This window comes from Pan paniscus, chromosome 1 (genome assembly GCF_029289425.2).
Source record: "Pan paniscus chromosome 1, NHGRI_mPanPan1-v2.0_pri, whole genome shotgun sequence".
Lineage (NCBI taxonomy): Eukaryota > Metazoa > Chordata > Mammalia > Primates > Hominidae > Pan > Pan paniscus.
In genome coordinates this window covers 157438883-157458202 of record NC_073249.2, presented here as the reverse complement: position 1 = coordinate 157458202, position 19320 = coordinate 157438883, and the positions used below count along the sequence as shown (strand labels likewise).

The window sequence follows — 19320 nt, the reverse complement described above, 5'->3', positions numbered from 1 at the left end:
CTGATGATCGTTTCTTTTGCTGTGCAGAAGCTCTTTAATTTGATCCCATTTGTCAATTATGGCTTTTGTTGCCATTGCTTTTGGTGTTTTAGTCATGAAGACTTTGCACATGCCTATGTCCTGAATGGTATTGCCTAGGTTTTCTTCTAGGGTTTTTATGATTTTAGTTCTTATGTTTAAGTCTTTAATCCATCTTGAGTAAATTTTTGTATAAGGTGTAAGGAAGGAGTCCAGTTTCAGTTTTCTGCATATGGCTAGCCAGTTTTTCCAACACCATTTATTAAATAGGGAATCCTTTCCCTATTGCTGTTTTTGTCAGGTTTGTCAAAGATTAGATGGTTGTAGATGTGTGGTGTTATTTCTGAGGCCTCTGTTCTGTTCCATGGGTCTATATATCTGTTTTGGTACCAGTACCTTGCTGTTTTGGTTACTGTAGCCTTGTAATATAGGTTGAAGTCAGGTAGCATGATGCCTCCAGGTTTGTTCTTTTTGCTTAGGATTGTCTTGGCTATACGGGCTCTTTTTTGGTTCCATATGAAATTTAAAGTAGTTTTTTCTTATTCTGTGAAGAAAGTCAATGGAAGCTTGATGGGGACAGCATTGAATCTATAAATTTCTTTGGGCAGTGTGGCCATTTTCATGATATTAATTCCTCCTATCCATGAGCATGGAATATTTTTCCATTTGTTTGTGCCCTTTCTTATTTCCTTGAGCAGTGGTTTGTAGTTCTCTTTGAAAAGATCCTTCACATCCCTTTTAAGTTGGATTCCTAGGTATTTTATTCTCTTTGTAGCAATTGTGAATGGGAGTTCACTCATGATTTGGCTCTCTGTTTTTTCTATTAATGGTGTATAGGAATGTTTGTGATTTTTGCACATTGATTATGTATCCTGAGATTTTGCTGAACTTGCTTATCAGCTTAAGGAGATTTTGGGCTGAGACGATGGGGTTTTCTAAATATACAATCATGTCATCTGCAAATAGAGACAATTTGACTTCCTCTCTTCCTATTTGAATGCCCTTTATTTCTTTCTCTTGCCTGATTGCCCTGGCCAGAACTTCCAACACTATGTTGAATAGGAATGGTGAGAGAGGGCATCCCTGTCTTGTGCCAGTTTTCAAAGGGAATGCTTCCAGCTCTGCCCATTCAGTATGATATTGACTGTGTGTTTGTCATGAATAGCTCTTATTATTTTGACATTTGTTCCATCAATACCTAATTTGTTGAGAGTTTTTAGCATGAAGCGGTGTTGAATTTTATTGAATTGTAAAGGTCATCAACACTATGCAGAAACTGCATCAACTAATGGGCAAAATAAACAGCTATCATCGTAATGACAGAATCATTTTCACACATAACAATATTAAACTTAAATGTAAATGGACTAAATGCCCCAATTAAAAGCCACATGCTGGCAAATTTGATAGAGTCAAGACCCATCGGTGCACTGTATTTAGGAGGCCCATCTCATGTGCAAAGACACACTAAAAATAAAGGGATGGAAGAATATTTATTAAGCAAATGGAAAGCAAAAAAAGCAGGATTTGCAATCCTAGTCTCTGATAAAACAGACTTTAAACCAACAAAGATCAAAAGAGACAAAGAAGGCCATTACATAATGGTAAAGTGATCAATGCCACAAGAAGAGCTAACTATCCTAAATATATATGCACCCAATACAGGAGCACCCAGATTCATAAAGCTAGTTCTTAGAGACCTAGAAAGAGACTTAGACTCCCACATAATAATAGTGGGAGACTTTAACACCCCACTGTCAATATTAGACAGATCAATGAGACAGAAAATTAACAAGGATATTCAGGACTTGAACTCAGCTTTGGACCAGGCGGACCCAATAGACATCTACAGAACTCTCCACCCCAAAGCAACATAATATACATTCTTCTCAGCACCACATCACACTTATTCTAAAATTGACCACATATTTGGTAGTAAAACACTCCTCAGCAAATGCAAAAAATTGGAAATCATAACAAACACTGTCTCAGACCACAGTGCAATCAAATTAGAACTCAGGATTAAGAAACTCACTCAAACCATACAACTATGTGGAAACTGAACAACCTGCTCCTGAATGACCACTGGGTAAATAATGAAATTAAGGCAGAGATAAATAAGTTCTTTGAAACCAATTAGAACAAAGACACAACATACCAGAATCTCTGAGACACAGCTAAAGCAATGTTTAGAGGGAAATTGATAGCACTGAAGACTCACAGGAGAAAGTGGGAAGATCTAAAATTGACACTCTAACATCACAATTAAAAGAACTAGAGACGCAAGAGCAAACAAATTCAAAAGCTAGCAGAAGACAGGAAATAACCAAGATCAGAGCAGAACTGAAAGAGATAGAGACACGAAAAACCCTTCAAAATATCAATGAATCCAGGAGCTTGTTTTTTGAAAAGAATAACAAAATAGATAGACTGCTAGCCAGACTAATAAAGAAGAAAACAGAGAAGCATCAAATAAACACAATAAAAAATGATAAAGGGAATATCACCACTGATCCCACAGATATACAAACTACCATCAGAGAATACTATAAACACCTTTATGCAAATAGACTAGAACTAGAAGAAATGGACAAATTATTGGACACATACGCCCTCCCAATATTAAATCAAGAAGAAGTTGAATCTTTGAATAGACCAAGGATAGAACAGGTTCGAAATTGAAGCAGTAATCAATAGCCTATCAACCAGAAAAAGCCCAGGACCAGATGGATTCACAGCCGAATTCTACCAGAGGTACAAAGAAGAGCTGATACCATTCCTCCTGAAATGATTGCAAACAATGGAAAAAGAGGGACTCCTCCCTAACTCATTTTATGAGGCCAGCATCATCCTGATACCAAAACCTGGCAGAAACACAACAAAAAAAGAAAATTTCAGGCCAATATCCCTGATGAACATCTATGCGAAAATCCTCTTTAAAATACTGGCAAACCAAATCTGGCAGCACATCAAAAAGCTTATCCACCACGATCAAGCTGGCTTCATCCCTGGGATGCAAGGCTGGTTCAACATATGCAAATCAATAAATGTAATCCATCACATAAACAGAACCAATGACAAAAACCACATGATTATCTCAATAAATGCAGAGAAACCTCAATGTTTAAAGTTAACATTAAATCCTTGGTGCAAGGATCCTTGGTGCAAGCTGATTTTTCAAGTATGTTTTTTTTTACTTTAGATTGTGAGCTTCCGAAGGACCTTGGCTATTGCCATTTCCAAGATTATGGCCATGACCTGCAATTGAATTAGAATCTTTCAGAATGGGACCCGGGAATTTCTTTGTTTGTGTTTTGTTTTACTGTATTTTTTTACATATGCTAAGTGCTTTTTGGCAGCCAAGATTAAGGACAACAGCACTAAGGCCTCTAAGTGTTTCTCGGTTGCACTTATATACGCAAAACTATTTTTCTCCTTTTGTACCCAATAGTTACATTTATTAGTATGCAAATGTGTATAAGGTAAAACAAACATTTTATTATCTTTCCATAATTATTTCTATAAGCCCAATTTTTGCAATAAAAGATATTTGATCTTTGGATGAAACTGAATTATTTGTATTTAAAAGACTTTTTCTTCATGAATGATTTATATAAAACTTAAGTCTCTGTTATATTTAGTGTATTGAGTTTTATCTCAATATAGAATTCACTGGGATTCATCAAGCATTACTTAAAATAGTAAAGCTCAGAATACAAAAATTATGGGAACTTTGCAACTATTATTGCCTCCTTGTTATTATATCTGAATGGGAAAAAAAAGAATTAAACCTGATTTATATAGGCCTTTAGAGGCAGACATTAAGCTAGATGATATCCTTCCAGATAATTTAACATATTATTATAACGGTAGGTAGAATTCTAAGATGTCTCCCCAAGATTTTCCTTGCCTCTGAAGTGCATGCCCTGTATAATCCTAGGGATCATGAAGACAATAGATTTTACTCCTGTGATTAGGTTGTGTTACAGTTGACTTTAAGAAAGGGAGATCATCCAGGTGGGCTTGACATGATCACATGAACCCTTTAGAGTTCTGTCCAACTGGTAGCAGAAGAAGTTGTAAGAAAGATGCATTCTGGCTGGCAGTACGAAAGCAAGCATCATCTTGTAAATTGCCAAAAGAGAGGGGTAACCATGAGGAGTTGAGGCCCCCAGCTGATAGCCACCAAGGAGAGAAGGATCTCAGACCTACTATCACTAGAAACTGACTTCTTCCAACATACAGTGAGTTTGGAAGGGGACTCCAAACCTCAAATGAGAACTGCAGCCCCAGAAGACATCTTGATGTCAGCTTTTGGCTACTTTGAGCGAAGAATCCAGTTGTACCATGTCCATACTTATGACCTAAATAACTGTGAATTGACAAATGGGTGTTGTCTTAAGCTGTTAAATTAAGGCAATTTATTACATTGCAATAGAAAACTAATACAGATTTTGGTACCCAAAAGCCAGGTGCTACTGTAACAAATACCTGAAAATATGGAAGGGCTTTGGAACTAAGCAGTGAGAAGAAGCTGGACATTTGAGAACAGTGTTGAGAAGCATGTCAGAGAAAGCCTCAATTGCCTTGAACACACTGCTAGTAGAAATATGAATGTTGAAAATGCTACTGATGAGGGTTCAGGAGGAGAAGAATATATTATTGAACATGGGAGCAAGCAGGTTGGATCCTTGTTCTATAGTGGTGGAAACTGTGTCCTACAGTTATGTAGAAAGCTGAATTTATATGTGATCAACTTGGGTACAGAGCTAAGAAGATCTACAAGCAAGTGATTGAAGATTCTGCCTGATTTGTGGCTTATAGTAAAATGAGAGAGGAAAGATGAGAGATTGAGGGAAGAACTATTAAACTAAGAAATTCACTGTCTGGAAGCATATTCTAGAGAAAAGACTGACCCTTTTGCTGAAACTTCAAAAAGCCTTTTGCTGAAACTTCTAAAGATCAAAAGGTCAGAGTCACAAGATATTAAGGGCTTGCCCTACAGAGCATCTCAATCAAACCAGAAAGCCTCGAGGAAGCTCGAGAGTATTATTCCTAAACCACCTCAACAGAAGGCCAGAACAGAAAAGCCATTATTTCAAAAATCTGTGGATGTTGCCTTTATCTAACAGAATAAATGCCCTATGAAACCACACAAGGTCCACAAAATTCTTGAGAATATTATGTCAGCAGAAACATTTCCCGCTTGGAGGACAAGAAACAGAAAGAGTGTGAAGTAAAAAGAGGCTTTTGAACGCTCAGAATTTTATAGGAAGGTTGATAAAAATACTCAGCCCCACTGTGGATAAACAGAGATGACTCAGAGGACAGAAACCAAAACTCAAAGGTATAACCAAGTCCCAGGAGGCAAAATCAAGAGCCTTGGAGGATTGTTCCTAGGCCTAGAAACCTAATCAAGGAAGTCTGGCTGGATTGTCCAGCAGGATTACAAGACTTCTTACTTTATTTTTATCTTAATATTTGTGTTTATTTTTGGTTCTATTTTGAGCGGGAATGCCTGTAATTGTTATCCTATGCCTGCCCCATGATGATTGTTTGTTGGGAGTGTTTGGGGCACATAACATGTTTCTTTAGTTTCAAAAGTTCAAAGATGTAGAGGAATTGCGTCCACAACTTTCATTTAATGGGTTACTCATTGCCACTTGATTTAAACGATTTAGATGAGGAAATCTGGGACTATGAACTGAGGCTGTAATGAGATGAGATCTTTGGTCACTTTGGGAAGTGGAAGGGGAAGATATAGACTGGACTAAAAGTGTGCAGCACCTTAAGGATAGAACAAGTGGTATATTCCTTAGGTAATAGGAAATCAGAAATAACTCATTAATTTTAAAAAATGATAAAGTTCAAGAAATGCCTAAAGTAAAAGGCTCTGCCTCTGTAATGTAAGATTTTTTTAAAAAAATTATTGTGTGAAAGGAGGCATCATTCAGAAAACGAAAAAAATTACTGTAAAATAAGCTTGATCTCAAAGAGATTTAGCTTCTTGTCAGGGATGACCCTACAGATTTAAAGGTTACATAAAGTAGGATGTAAAGATTTTTCATCATTAATCATTTTAGAATTTGCATTTTGGTTGGAAATATTCATTGAGCTCTTTGATGTTTCAGAAATTATAAGCTTTCTTCCCTTTATGTCAAGAATGGTTGTGTAAATACTCTCATGTTTGTATTTATTTATTCCTTACAGATTTAAGGCAAGTGCCTCATCAGTATTGCATATGTGATAGTATTTTAAAGTATAAATTATAAAAACCTTAATTTCCCCCAATTACCTTTATTTTAACTGTAAAGGATGCCATTTCTCCCAGAGTATTATTGTACCATGCATTCAACTATAATGAGCCTACTTTTTTTTTTGTTTAACAAATTCCAGAGTTGTATGCTTTATGCTCCCAAAAACCTTGTCACAGTTTCTTTAGCAGATTATGACCTCCTGTGCTGTAACTGATGACAGTATATCCTGGATTTATAATGTGAATAAATCTTCTAGACTCTCTGTTGACTGTGGAGTTTTCTGAATTTTAGCAGAAGCATTGAACCATAGTCCCACCAGTTAATGAGAAATCAGCTGCAATAATAGAGCATTTTCACAGAAATTTTGGCATAGGCCTGAGCGATCTAGAAACCGTGTCATATGAGGAATGACTAGAGAAATTAGGGACATTTAATCAGGTGGAAATGATGCATACTTAGCGTTCACTAAAGGGGCTGGTAGCAATGGGAGAACATTAAATACAAATCACTATTTGGAAGTCATATCTAAAACCTTGATTTTTTTTTTCAGCAAAATACTTTCTCCTAAATGATCTGTGAACATTTTCTAGGACAGCTAATTGATAGCCTATCAAGTATTCATTGGGCACCACAAACTTTACTGTTTGTGTAGCAGCATCGGGTGAAATTGATTAAAATTCCTTTCAGTGCTCTCTAGGATTCTATCTTGCAGGATTTCTGATGTAAAGAAGGCCAACTCAGCTGGTACAAAAAGAAAAAAATACATGACTCAAGGTGACCTATATTATTTTTGAAATAGAAACTTTGCCTAACAGAATTCAAAGCAAAAGTAAAAGCATACTATTCCAAAAAGATCTGACAGCAACTTTGGAATTCATCTGGTTCAAACTCCTAATTTTTCTAATGAGGAAACTGAGACCCAGGGAGTTGAGGTGACCTGCCTATGATCACACTAAGGTCACACTCCTAAAAGATAAACAAGTCAACTCCAGATTCCTGGTACTTAGGTTGTAGCTCTCAGCACTGGCCTAGGCTGTGTTACAACTGCAGCTCTGTTGGTTATTTATTCCTTACTGAATATCCTTAAAATATTAGTGTATCCTTCCTCAATTTCCCTCTATCATCTCACACAGTTAATTGACAATATTGATTTCTTCTTCTCTTCCCTATCCTTCCACATCCTCTCCAACCTCACACTAAACACTCAAAGACCTAACTACTTCAGTGAAATAACAATGGGCAGACAGCTGCCTGATCTCAAGTAACGTGGACTTGAGGTCTTAGGGACAAGGTAGCAATACTAAGAAGGGAAAAACTATTACTTGCTATTGTCAGAGCAGATCAGAAACCCTGATCAGAAACCAAAAGTCATGACAATGAAAATAAAAGGGAAGAAGAAATATAAAGAGGTGATTCTGTAGGAAACCTAGGACTAAAAGATTTCTAGACACAGACAAAGCACGAAATTTTGGTGACAAACTCCCTTTCCCTTCCTTGACCTTCTGAAGCTCTGATCCTACTCATTACATAAGAGACCCACATACTTGCCCTAGAATATAGACACTGTCAACAAACTCTGACACCAAACTTACATAGAAAAACACATCTCCTACAAGTTTCCAGCCCTTTCTGGAATTGTTTACTTACACTAGGGACAACAACACAAATATTAAGGTGCTGTTTTCTTTTATTTAGTGGGTTTCAAATATTTTTTATAGATTTTTCTGATGATAGCTTAAACATTTAATAGAAAACTAGTTCAAATTGGTTATCTCAAAATTTGATCTTAGGATTCAGAATGAAAAGAAAACTTGTTTTTAGCTGGCAATGCGTACTTCGGATAACCCCACCAAGCACCCCCAGGCCTCTGTCAATGTATTTTTTGGTTTAAATATGTGTATCAAGTACTATGTAGGATGTTAGTCTGTTTATTCTCAGATCCTTTTATGTGAGGCATTTCAATGTGTAGGGTAATTCAGTCTATTCTTCTGTTTTCACTTAGAAATTTTATTTCCCTTCCGCTATTATACATTTTATATTCTAAATAGGAAAGTGCATTAAGTAACCATTGATTTTTTTTCTCCCACTCTCCTCTGCACACTGAATACTTTTGAGAAAACATTAGGCTTCCACATGGGAATCTAGGTTAAGTATCAAAATATATTTTTTACACAGTGAGGCTAGAGTAGGATTGATAGGGAGATGAAATATTGATGTCATTTTTTGATGATCAATTAACTGCTTGTTTTCAAAAATGTACTTGATAAAAATTTAGAGGAAATTATATCCATCCATATACAGTTGGAAGGTTGGGGTATTATAACATCTATGTCAAACAAGTCCAAGGACTCCAGCATGGATATACAGTAGTCAGTAAACCCAGAAAATAAAGACGCCTTGATAAAATACATTTGGTAAGGTATATTGCTAACTTATTTTATCCATCCAGGGTTCTCCTGACATAAAAGTCAGAGAGGAGCTACTTTGGTCAAATATCTATCTGTAACAAGGCCTGAAGGTGTTCTTAATCTCGGGACATATGAAGACAAAATGCCTTGTTAAAAATGACCAAACTCACCATGAGAAAATAGACGTCAACTTATGTTACTATATGTAATTATATACTACTTATGCTAAATTATATTTAGGTTGCAATAAATATTTGAAATTTATCCTTTTTAAAGACTGACAGAAATGAGATTCTGTGTCTTTAAGTCTAAGTCTCTTTTCTCATCCTCTTCTGTTCCTCATTCTTCTGCCTACATGGCCTATGTACTGAATCATGGGATGCTCTTGTTTATACTCACTTACAGTGAATGTTGATATCTTGTATTTGGCTAACATTTCTAAATCTGGAAAGTATGTTCTCTTTCTTCAAAGCTAGGTTGAGCACTAGATCCTTATCAATGGTATGTTGTATGTATTGGGAAAGCCACAAATTGGAGTGTATAAAAACTGAAGTGTTATATTTTATTTTAGTGGCCTTAATTTATTTTAAATATAATTTCAGAAATTGGCTGTACAAATTCCAGAGGAAGGGTGGGTTTATTTAACACTGTGGTCTTCCCATGTTAGGAGTGAGATAACACAATAAAGTCTGTATTATTGTTTGTCTATTATAACACCTATTGACACATACATCTTCCCATCTGACCTATGGTCATAGATTCACCCAGGCTGCTGTTTATTCCAAATTTAGGGCACTAATCCCTATGCCATGGCTGTACTGCTCTCCATGCATAAAGGATATGTTTTATGAATTTGAAACACATCAGGGTCTGGGTACCTTTCACACTAATACTTTGGAAGGCACCACTTTAGCTCTACGAGCATTCTTAATGTGTGGTCACACCAAGTGTATCCTGAATAATTTCCTATATCCTTCCTCAAGAAATCTTCATGTGGTGTGGCAGGGGCAGAGCGCAAATCTGCTTCTTGAGGAAATGCCACATACTAAGCTGTTTACATTCTCTCTCATCCTTCTCTCATTTTCTCCCAGAGAAACTCCATCTAATCTGGGGAGAGAGATAAGGTGGGTAGTCTGTTTTCTCATCCTTTCTTTCAAAGTTATCGCTTGTGTCATGTGATATCTGAGTTCTTGAGAGTTTAGGCTTTTGAATAACTGAGGACTGGATTTTGGTAATCCTGTAATTTGGTAATTTTGCTTTTTAAAATGCTGTATTGTTCCTCCAAAGGGAGAAGTACAAAGGGTACAAGAAAATCTGAGGAAAACTCTTTGGTAAATATTTCAAATACCAGCCTTGGTATTTGCTTTCCTCTAAAATGGTTTGCACACATCCTGCTGTGCCTTCCAGCACTATGTGAATTTCTCCTCCAGTTGCCTCTCTCTTCTACACAAACTGCAACAACAGGAGGGAACGTTACTTTCCCTACAAAAGTGCTGATTTTTAATTTTCTGTTTATGACATTAGTGGCTCCCCTATTGAGAAGAAATATGGATGCCATGACACACACTGAGCTATGTCATTAAACATTTTCCACTCTGCCACACCTCCATCCTGCTGGCTTTGGTAGCCCAGCAGTATAATCATGTAATAAAACTATACTCAATATTTTATGAGCTTCAGAAGCATATAATAAACTCTTAAGTGCTATTGATATACGTAATGCCAAGCAATCAGTACAGATCAAAGAATTAGCTAGTTTAGCAGGATGAGATCCAATTTGAGCTGCTGTCGTTGAGGAAGGGTCATGTTTAGTGGTTCAATATCAAGAGTATTACAGTAATTGACTCTTCTGTTGAGTACAGTGCAGATGTTAACACTACATTGCAGTAGAGTAACATATTTAATAAGTAAATGACACAACCTCAATCTTGGCTTAAAGGACAGTAGCTGAATTTGCTGCAAGGCCGACATATAACATGAACACTATAGACTCTATGTCCATAATACATAAACCTTATGACTGCTAATAATTAATTAAACTGAAGAATTATTGTCTTCTACAACATATCCTTCCTGAACCTTAACTGAACTATGTTGTCTGGTTAGAAAAAAAAAGTTAAAATAAAATTAACAAGTATATAATTAAATTTTAAAAAGCAAGACAAGCATCATATGAGAAGTAATTTTTTAATGTGTTATGAAAGGTAGATTGAATGTTCACATTCAGTTGGAGAGATCCAAAAGTCTTCATGGAGAAGTTGTCACCTAAGACAAGTTTTAGAAGATGACTAAGACTTTAAATAGCAGACATCATGCATAAAAGTAAGAAAATATTAACGTGAGTAAGATGGAGAATAACATGACTAAATAAGAAAAATATGGGGGACATCCAACAAGTAGGTTTGATCTATGTGACTAGAGCATAGGGTAATTAAGAGCAGAACGGGTCTGGAATTGGTAGGTGCAGCAAACACTATGGCACATATATACCTATGTAACAAACCTGCATGTTCTGCACATGTATCCCAGAATGAAAAGTTAAATTAAAAAAAAAAACTAACTATGACTCTCACAAAAAAAAAAAAAAAAAAATTGGGTCTGAAGCCAGATACTGAAGGACCCGACATATCAAGTTAAGAGTATCTACCAAAGTTGTTAGGCAATAAGAAGCTACTGAGGGAATCAAACTATGTTGACTGTGTTTTCTGCAATTTTTCTGGATTGAGAATAAGCTGTCACATATAAAAACTAACTCTTACTCTTTTTTCTTGATCCTTTTTTCTATGTCTATTTTTAAATCTAGGCTCCCAATATTAATCCTTGTATTTCACTCACCTCTGCCACATAAACACACAGACACACGTACGAATGATCATGTGTCCACACAACCTGGCAAACTCCTTTCCAAGCTGACCTACTACTTGTTGTTTTATTATTGCCTATGTGTATTTTTTTTCTACCATGAAAATATACGCAATAGTTTTAGATTAAATTTATGATGATTTCTGGTCAATTTTTTGAGAAGCCCAACTTCCATTCACTACATTTTTTTCTTTTGCTGTTTATATCACAGAGGCTAAAAAAAGAAAGAAAGAAATACTCACTCTGTCAGATTTTCTTGCAATGGAGAGCTGTCCTGTGATAGATATCTTGGTACAGGAACACAAATCTTTTTTGATGGCTTCTGGGAAAGCTCTTGCCCCGGCACAAGGGTTGAATTAGTATCATTAGCACCACTTCCTTCCTCTGTCTTCTTCCTGAAATGTGAACATGATGCTTGTAACTGAGGATAGTTGGGAGACCAAGGGGATTTCAGAAATGTTGGTTTTGATATCTTTGAGCTATTGAACTAATACTAACAGACTATCTACATATATCTAATTATATGAGAAAAGTAAACCTCAAGTCGCTTAATCCAATGTTAGTATACTTGCTGCCAAACCAATGTTCCTATTATACGATGTTTATTTACTTTACATAAATCTTGACTTTACGTAAATCTATAGAGTGTGTTTAAGTCAAATAACTTATTTGCTACAGTCCACATATGCCGAGTCTCACTTCTTTCATTTATAAAATGAGGAAAATATCACCTACTAAGAAGAATTATCAGAACTAAGGGCAATAAAACATCTAATACAGGATTTAAAAAGACATCTAGCACAAGGCCTGGCCCAGAGCAGTCAACAAATAAATACATTAAAATAAATGAACAGATGAATGAATAAGATATTTATACCTCTGAGAAGCTCATTTGAATGGTATTAAATTTTTATTGGGTTGATTGCTTAGATGTATCTTTGAACAATCTTTTTGGTGATCTTTTCTTGCTATTAGAAGAAAGTTGAACATCAAAGAATATTTGCAACCAGTCCAAATATAGATTTGGAGGTCAGTATTATGTCTACAGTTAAGGTAAATGATTGAGACAGCATTTTGGGTTTGGTGTCTCTACCTTGAAGCAGAACTTGATACTAAATCAATCTTGGTGATCAATAGGTGACAAATATCATATTCAAATTTAATGCCGATGTGATTTCACAATGTTTGGAAGCTTGCTAATGAAACCTTTTGACTTCTATGACCCAAGATTATATTCCTTCTTTATTTGTGAATGGCTTAAACACTTACTATACAGATAGTTGGATATACTAAAAGCTCTCAACATTATATAGGAACTACAGAATACTGTTTGTCAGGGACTCTTGCTATATTATGATTCCACTCAATACTATTGACCTTTAGCATGATGCTGACTGATACTAAAAAATATTTATTAATTTAGTGCTTAAACAGCAAAGAAGCAGCCATTGTATGAAGAGGAGTACTCACATTTAGTCACTGTCAAATCAATATCACCCTCAAGAATTTGATACATGAGCAGAAGATAATATCTAGCTCCTAGATGAAGAGGGGGCATAGCAAAAAAGTCAGATCAAAAGAGGTTGAAGAGTATGTAGGTTGAAGCTGGCAGCTTGGGGACTGATCATATCAATCTTCAGCATCTTCTTGTAAGATTAATCTATGACAATTGGATTTGTATACAGATTCTTACAAAACTTTATTTAGAATTTTTGAAACTGATTTTGTTTTCAATCACAAAAGTTGGCTACAAGGTCTTGTATTTAATTACATCAAAATATTTTCCTTTATAAATGATTCCTACCCAGAACTCCTGATGAACATGTAGAAAGTCAGAAGAAATTTTACAGAGGGCTCTTTATTGGGGCTCACTCCCAGAATCTAGGTTGAACCTTTAAAACAATAAACATGACCTCATTGGTCACAATGTTACAAGTGAAAGAATCATGGACTTCAAAAAGCTCCAGTAAAACTTTTTGCTTTCGAAGTTGAATAAAGGACAAGTAGAAATATGCTCAGCATTTAAACAATTTCATATTCAAAGAAAAATTTTCCATTCGGAGCATTTTTCAAGGTCTTCATATCAATGATGTGCATGTATTGTTTACTTCCTTTATTATTTCAGTGGATTGTAATGTGGACACTTTCTTCACACATCAACATAGGAGAGAGCAAGGGTGGGAACTTTTGAATAGAAATAATGGATGTGGTTTTAGATTTTAAAAATTTTTCTCCAGTAAAAGTGAAATTTTTCCTAAATTTCCCAAAAATATTTTTTTATTAAACGATAAACAAGTATTTCAAACCATACTGAAAATAGTGGCTTTTCATGTCAAAATTTGCTAGATAAATTAAGATAGAGCTGGGTACAGTGTCTCACTCCTGTAATCTCAACAGTTTGGGAGGCCGAGATGGGTGGATCTCTGGAGGTCAGGAGTTTGAGACCAGCCTGACTAAATGGTGAAACTCCGTCTCTACTACAAATACAAAAATTAGCCAGGAGCGGTGACACAGGCCTATAATCCTAGCTACTCAGGAGGCTAAGGCAGGAGAATCATTTGAACCCAGGAAGCAGAGGTTGTGGTGAGCTGAGATTGTGCCATTGCACTCCAGCCTGGGCAACAAGAGCAAAACTCCATCTCAAAAAGAAAATAAAAATAAGTAAAAAATAAAAACAAAAAATAAAAAATAAAGATAGAATAAGCTAATCACAATGGCAATACCTTTGGTGTATGTCTTCACAGTCAAGGAGCACTTTCCTAACACTAAGAAGGGGATGAAAAAAAGAAAAAAGCACATTTGTGTTTATGGAACCTTAACATAAAGGTAATTAAGGTAAGGATTGAGATTATATCATTCTGAATTAGAGGTGGGCCCTAAATTCAATGAGAGAAGCCACAGAAGTGACAGAAAAAGTTACACAGAGACAAAAAATGGAGGTCACGTGAAGACAGTTGCAGAGACTGAAATTATGCCGGCAACAAGCCGAGAAATGCCAGGAGCCACTGGAAGCAGAAAGAGGCAAAAAACCACCTACTAAAGCTTTTGGAAAGAGTATCACCCTGCTAACATCTTGATTTTGGACTTCTGACCTTCAGAACTATTAAAGAATAAATTTCTGTTGTTTTAAGTCATCAACTTTGTGGTCGATTGTTGCAGCAGCTCTAGGAAGTAAATATAAAAGTATGTTCCATCCTGTGAGACTTCTTATGCTTTGAAAGCTACAAAGTTCACATACTCATTTTTCCAACATTCCTCACAGACAGGGCTCAGGCCAAAGGTCTAGGTTCTGTCACAGATTTAGTTATCTATTGCTAAATACCAGTAGCCACACTCTTGGTGGCTTAAAAAACACTCACTTTTAATTTCATAATTTCTGAGGGTCAGCAGTCTGAGCAGCACTTAACCGGTGGATGCTCTGTCTTGGGGTCTCGTAACACCTCAAATTGTCATCCAGGGTTGTAATCTCATCTGAGGCTCAACTGAGGTAGGTTCTGTTTCCATGTTTATGTGGTTATTGGCAGCATTCAATTCCCTAAGGATTCTGGACTGGGGGCTTCAGTTGTTGCTGGCTGTCAACTGATGCTACCCTCAGTTTCTTGCCAGGTGGTCCTTTTCAGCATGGCTGCCTGTTTCCCCAAAGTCAGTAAGGAAAAGGGTCTCTTTGGAAAAGGAGTATTACAATCTTATGTAATATAATCACATACCTTCCAATCACTGTTTTCTATTACTTACAAGCAAGTCTCAGGCTCTGCCCACACCCAAGGGGAGGGGATTACACAAAGGCCCTAGGAGGTAGGTATTGTAGGAGCCACCTTAGAGTCTGTCCACACAGTAAGTTGGACCCATCTGTACTTTAAATGGGGAAATGGGGACATAGAGAATTAGGAAGAGTGAGGAATCCATTCTGGAGTCACTAGCGATGGTGGCAGCAGTATTCTGCTCCCAGGACAGCGGTCTCCAGGGTCCAATACCTGCATTTTACTGGCAAAATACCAGTACTAGTAGGGGGTACTACTGAGACTTGAGTTCATGGGGAGGAGCTGCTGTCATCAAATTAGTTCTAAAGCATGATTTTGGCTATGGTTTTGGCTACAAAACCTCTCTTGCTTCTACTCATTTTATTTGTCTGTTTCTTAATCTTCCCTGTGATTTTGTGAGCTACCTGAAAACTTTCTAATACATTCATTTTATGCTTTAATCAACTACACTTGATTTCTATTGTGTGTAATCAAGAACCCTCACTGATACACTTAGTAAACTAAAGATTGCTTTCTAGGATTCCAGTCTGCCTACCTACACCTCTCCTGCCTTTCCTTACTATAAACAATAGAGACTACAATCATTAAACTTGGATGTAAACATAATCTTGTTTCTCTCTAGAATAGCCTCCCTGACTCCTCAATTAGGTTAAGTATTCCAGCTATATGTTTCTATAGCATTTCCCCTTCGTAACAGTTATTACGCTTGACTGTCATTATTTTTCAAATAAAGTATTCCCAAGTAAACTCAAAGTCTCCTTTCTCCACAGCCTTCATTAACCTCTAAATCCATGCTGTTAGATAAATAAAGTGCTAAAATAATAAAGGTATAAGTGAAATTTTATTACTATGTTCTCTATAGTCCCAGTCCCACCTAGTAATCAATTGTGTCTAACATTGGATAGCTCTATTTGTCAAAAGTGTAGAGTTAACCTTTGCTGTCATTATTTTGAATTTTTATTCTGAAAATACTGGTTGCATAATTCATTCATGCTAAGAATTCACATTTCCTCAATTCAGTGTCAGAAAGCAGAAGTATTATTTCATCTTTTGGTCTACCTAGATTCCTTATACCATGTTCCAAAATTTTATGATATTTATACAATAGCAGATTAAATTCTTACTGGATGTTTGCAACCAAGTTTATCTGTTTTATTGCCATATATTCACTACAGTTTCAATATTCTTTTTTTCTTCCCTTCACATAGTCTTTGCTGATCTACTATATCACCATGTTCTCTCAGCATAGCTTTGTTTATATCTTTCCTTTCATTCCAGTGCTCACTTCCTCCTGCTACAAATATTGAAATGCTACTCATCCAACAAAAATATAGTGCTTTCTGCTACCATTTCCCTGCCAAGCCCAAAGTGACATTTTCCTACTTCAAACTCTCACACTTATTATTTTATAACTTCTGTAACAATTATGTATGTCTTATCTCTTTTAGTACAATATAAGTTGCTTGAGTATAATGTATGACTGATTCATCTTTATATTCTCTGATTACTTGATATATACCAGGCATGCTGTAAATACCTGACTGATCTTACAGTGAGGAGAATATAGGATGGAATGGATATAAGAGCAATCCCATTAAAGACTACCTGTGGATATTAGTCATCTTCCAAACAAAAGATGCTGAGTTCTCTAAATTGCTTCATGTGAGATGTAACACAAAACCACATGTGAGTATAACCTAAAAGAATTGTGTAATCCAAATAATACCATGCATAAAAACCTTGTAGAATTAATCACCTCCCTCAGTTTCTGTAGTATTCATTAATGGTACTGTGTGCCAAATATTTTTGGATTTATTCCATCTATCTTCCAGGCACAGGCACAATTTGGGATTGTGTGGAGTTATGTGACTTGTTCAATGAGTGTGAGTGAGAGTGACATCTGCCAATCCAAAGCCATAGAATTTAATAGCCTAATGAGATTTTAAGAGACCTTCTCGCACTTGGGCATGGTGACTTACTGCATTTGAGATGATGCTACCCCACATTCTGGGTCCCTGACACACTATGATGAAGACAGCTTTTTGCTAACCTAAAATGGACATTTAGCATGAATGAGAAATAAAACCGTGGATTGTAAGTGACTGAGAATCAAAGTTATTTGTTACAATAATGTAAGCCTACTTATTCTAACTGATGATACGTTTATTTTCTTTACCATCCAGGAAGACTGGAGATGTTTAATAATATAGTATGCTTATGATTTTTAATTTCTCACTATTCTTTGCTTCACATTTCCTGTCACCAACTGTTTAGAACATCAGCCATAATTTATGCACATGCAAAAGGAAGTTAAAATTATTGATGGGAAAAATTAGCTGTTATGAATTGGATATGGAGAATGATTTATTCAATAAAAATATAGGAATATAATAGAATAAATTCTTTTAGAAAAGAAGTAAAGGATTAAACTTTAAATGTAGAACATCATTAATATTATACTACTCTCAAATTCCTATGGACTTTTGTTGTTTATTTTGAGAATTATCTATAAAAGAAAGACAAGATGATGAATGCAACTGATAAAATGTGTGGGTTTTAGGCTATGATTATAAAGGTAACTTTTTCTATGGTAAAAATCTGAATTTTTATTAGATGCGCATGTTCATAGAGAAAATTTATATTAATAGACAAATATATTATTATACCTTTTAAAGAAGAGTGTTACATTTGTCATATGTTACCCCAAATTTTAATGAATTATTTTTCTTTTATAGAAGATCTAAATTTTAGAGATAAGTTACTTGCCATAGGACACAACTGCAAGCAATAAAAGTTTAAAAAATTATATGGTCTGCACACTTAGTCTTGGAGTTAACTATTTTAACCATCTGATGGCCAAGAAGCAATTTTAGCATAATAAGCTTTTTCTATAGAAGATTACAGTAGGAATTCTAGCCTAGAGGATCCTTAATTATGATGAATTAAGGATTCGAAATACTTAATTATGATGTTATTTTAGCTCACTATGACTTTTGAGGTGTTAGGAAACTTCTTTATGTGTCTAAGAAGGACAATTTATGACAATGGTAAAGTATGGAGAGGCCAGTAAAAAGGGAGACATCACAGTCTTATGGGAGCCATAAGGAAGGATAGAATAAGGTCTTATCTTGGAACATGCAAGGGCAAGAGCAGTTGAGGCGAAAGAGTGAAAGTTTTCATAACTATTGTTATTTTCTAGGCATACAGGGCTCAAGATAAAGTTTATCATCATCAATCCCAAATCCAAGTTTCAGTCAGGACACAGAAATCACTCTAAGCATTTTTTAACAAAGAGAGATTTCACATAGGGGATTAATTGCTTACAAAATCTTTGAGAGAACTAAAGATGCAAAGGTCAGGGATAACTTCTGCTATCTTTTAGGTTCACCACTACAGGAATAGTGTGGAAAACCAGGTGGTAATAAGGGTCTGCCAACCAAGACAAGGAACTCCAGAAAACTATTATTGATGATCACAGCAAAACCTCTGCAGAAATTTCACATCTGCTGAAGCCCATGGCATTTGCCTAGCACTGCCAAAGGAAAAAATAATGTCTTCTGGTCTCCATTCCACCTTCAAAATCATGCTCCAGTGCACCTTGTTGTTAGAACATAAATTGTATTCTATTCCACAGAGTCAAGAGAATCTAGAGAATTTGATTTCTAAATTCCCAGCTCCTTCAAAACAGAAGAAATCTTAGAAGGGTTTTGCTGCTTGCAAAATGAAATTAAACCTGCACGCTTATTTCTGTCCTCTTAATAAAGACTTTGAAGAGATTAATTCATGATACCTGTAATGTTTCTCAGATTTCCTAGGACCATCTCAAATCATTCATACCTGTGCCTCTCCCTCACTTTTCAGTTGCCGTGCTCCCAAACACCTTCACTCTCATCCACTTTTTTTTCTCTTTGTCCTACTCCCTTCCCTTCATTCCTTTATGCTACTCAACTTAAAAATGAAAAGCAAACAAATGAACAACAACAACAAAAAAAAACATTGAACAAGCTTTGGATT

General features: G+C 35.8%; 1 long non-coding RNA gene across 1 annotated transcript in view; it reads left to right on the top strand.

Moving 5' to 3' along the window:
* LOC130541795 (uncharacterized) overlaps positions 1 to 19095 on the top strand; it is a 143423-nt gene extending 124328 nt beyond the window's left edge. The window contains exons 2-3 of the long non-coding RNA XR_008955918.1: positions 16829 to 16992; positions 18689 to 19095. This is a non-coding gene — a long non-coding RNA (uncharacterized LOC130541795). The remainder of the gene's footprint in view (positions 1 to 16828; positions 16993 to 18688) is intronic.
* Positions 19096 to 19320: the final 225 nt, after the last annotated feature.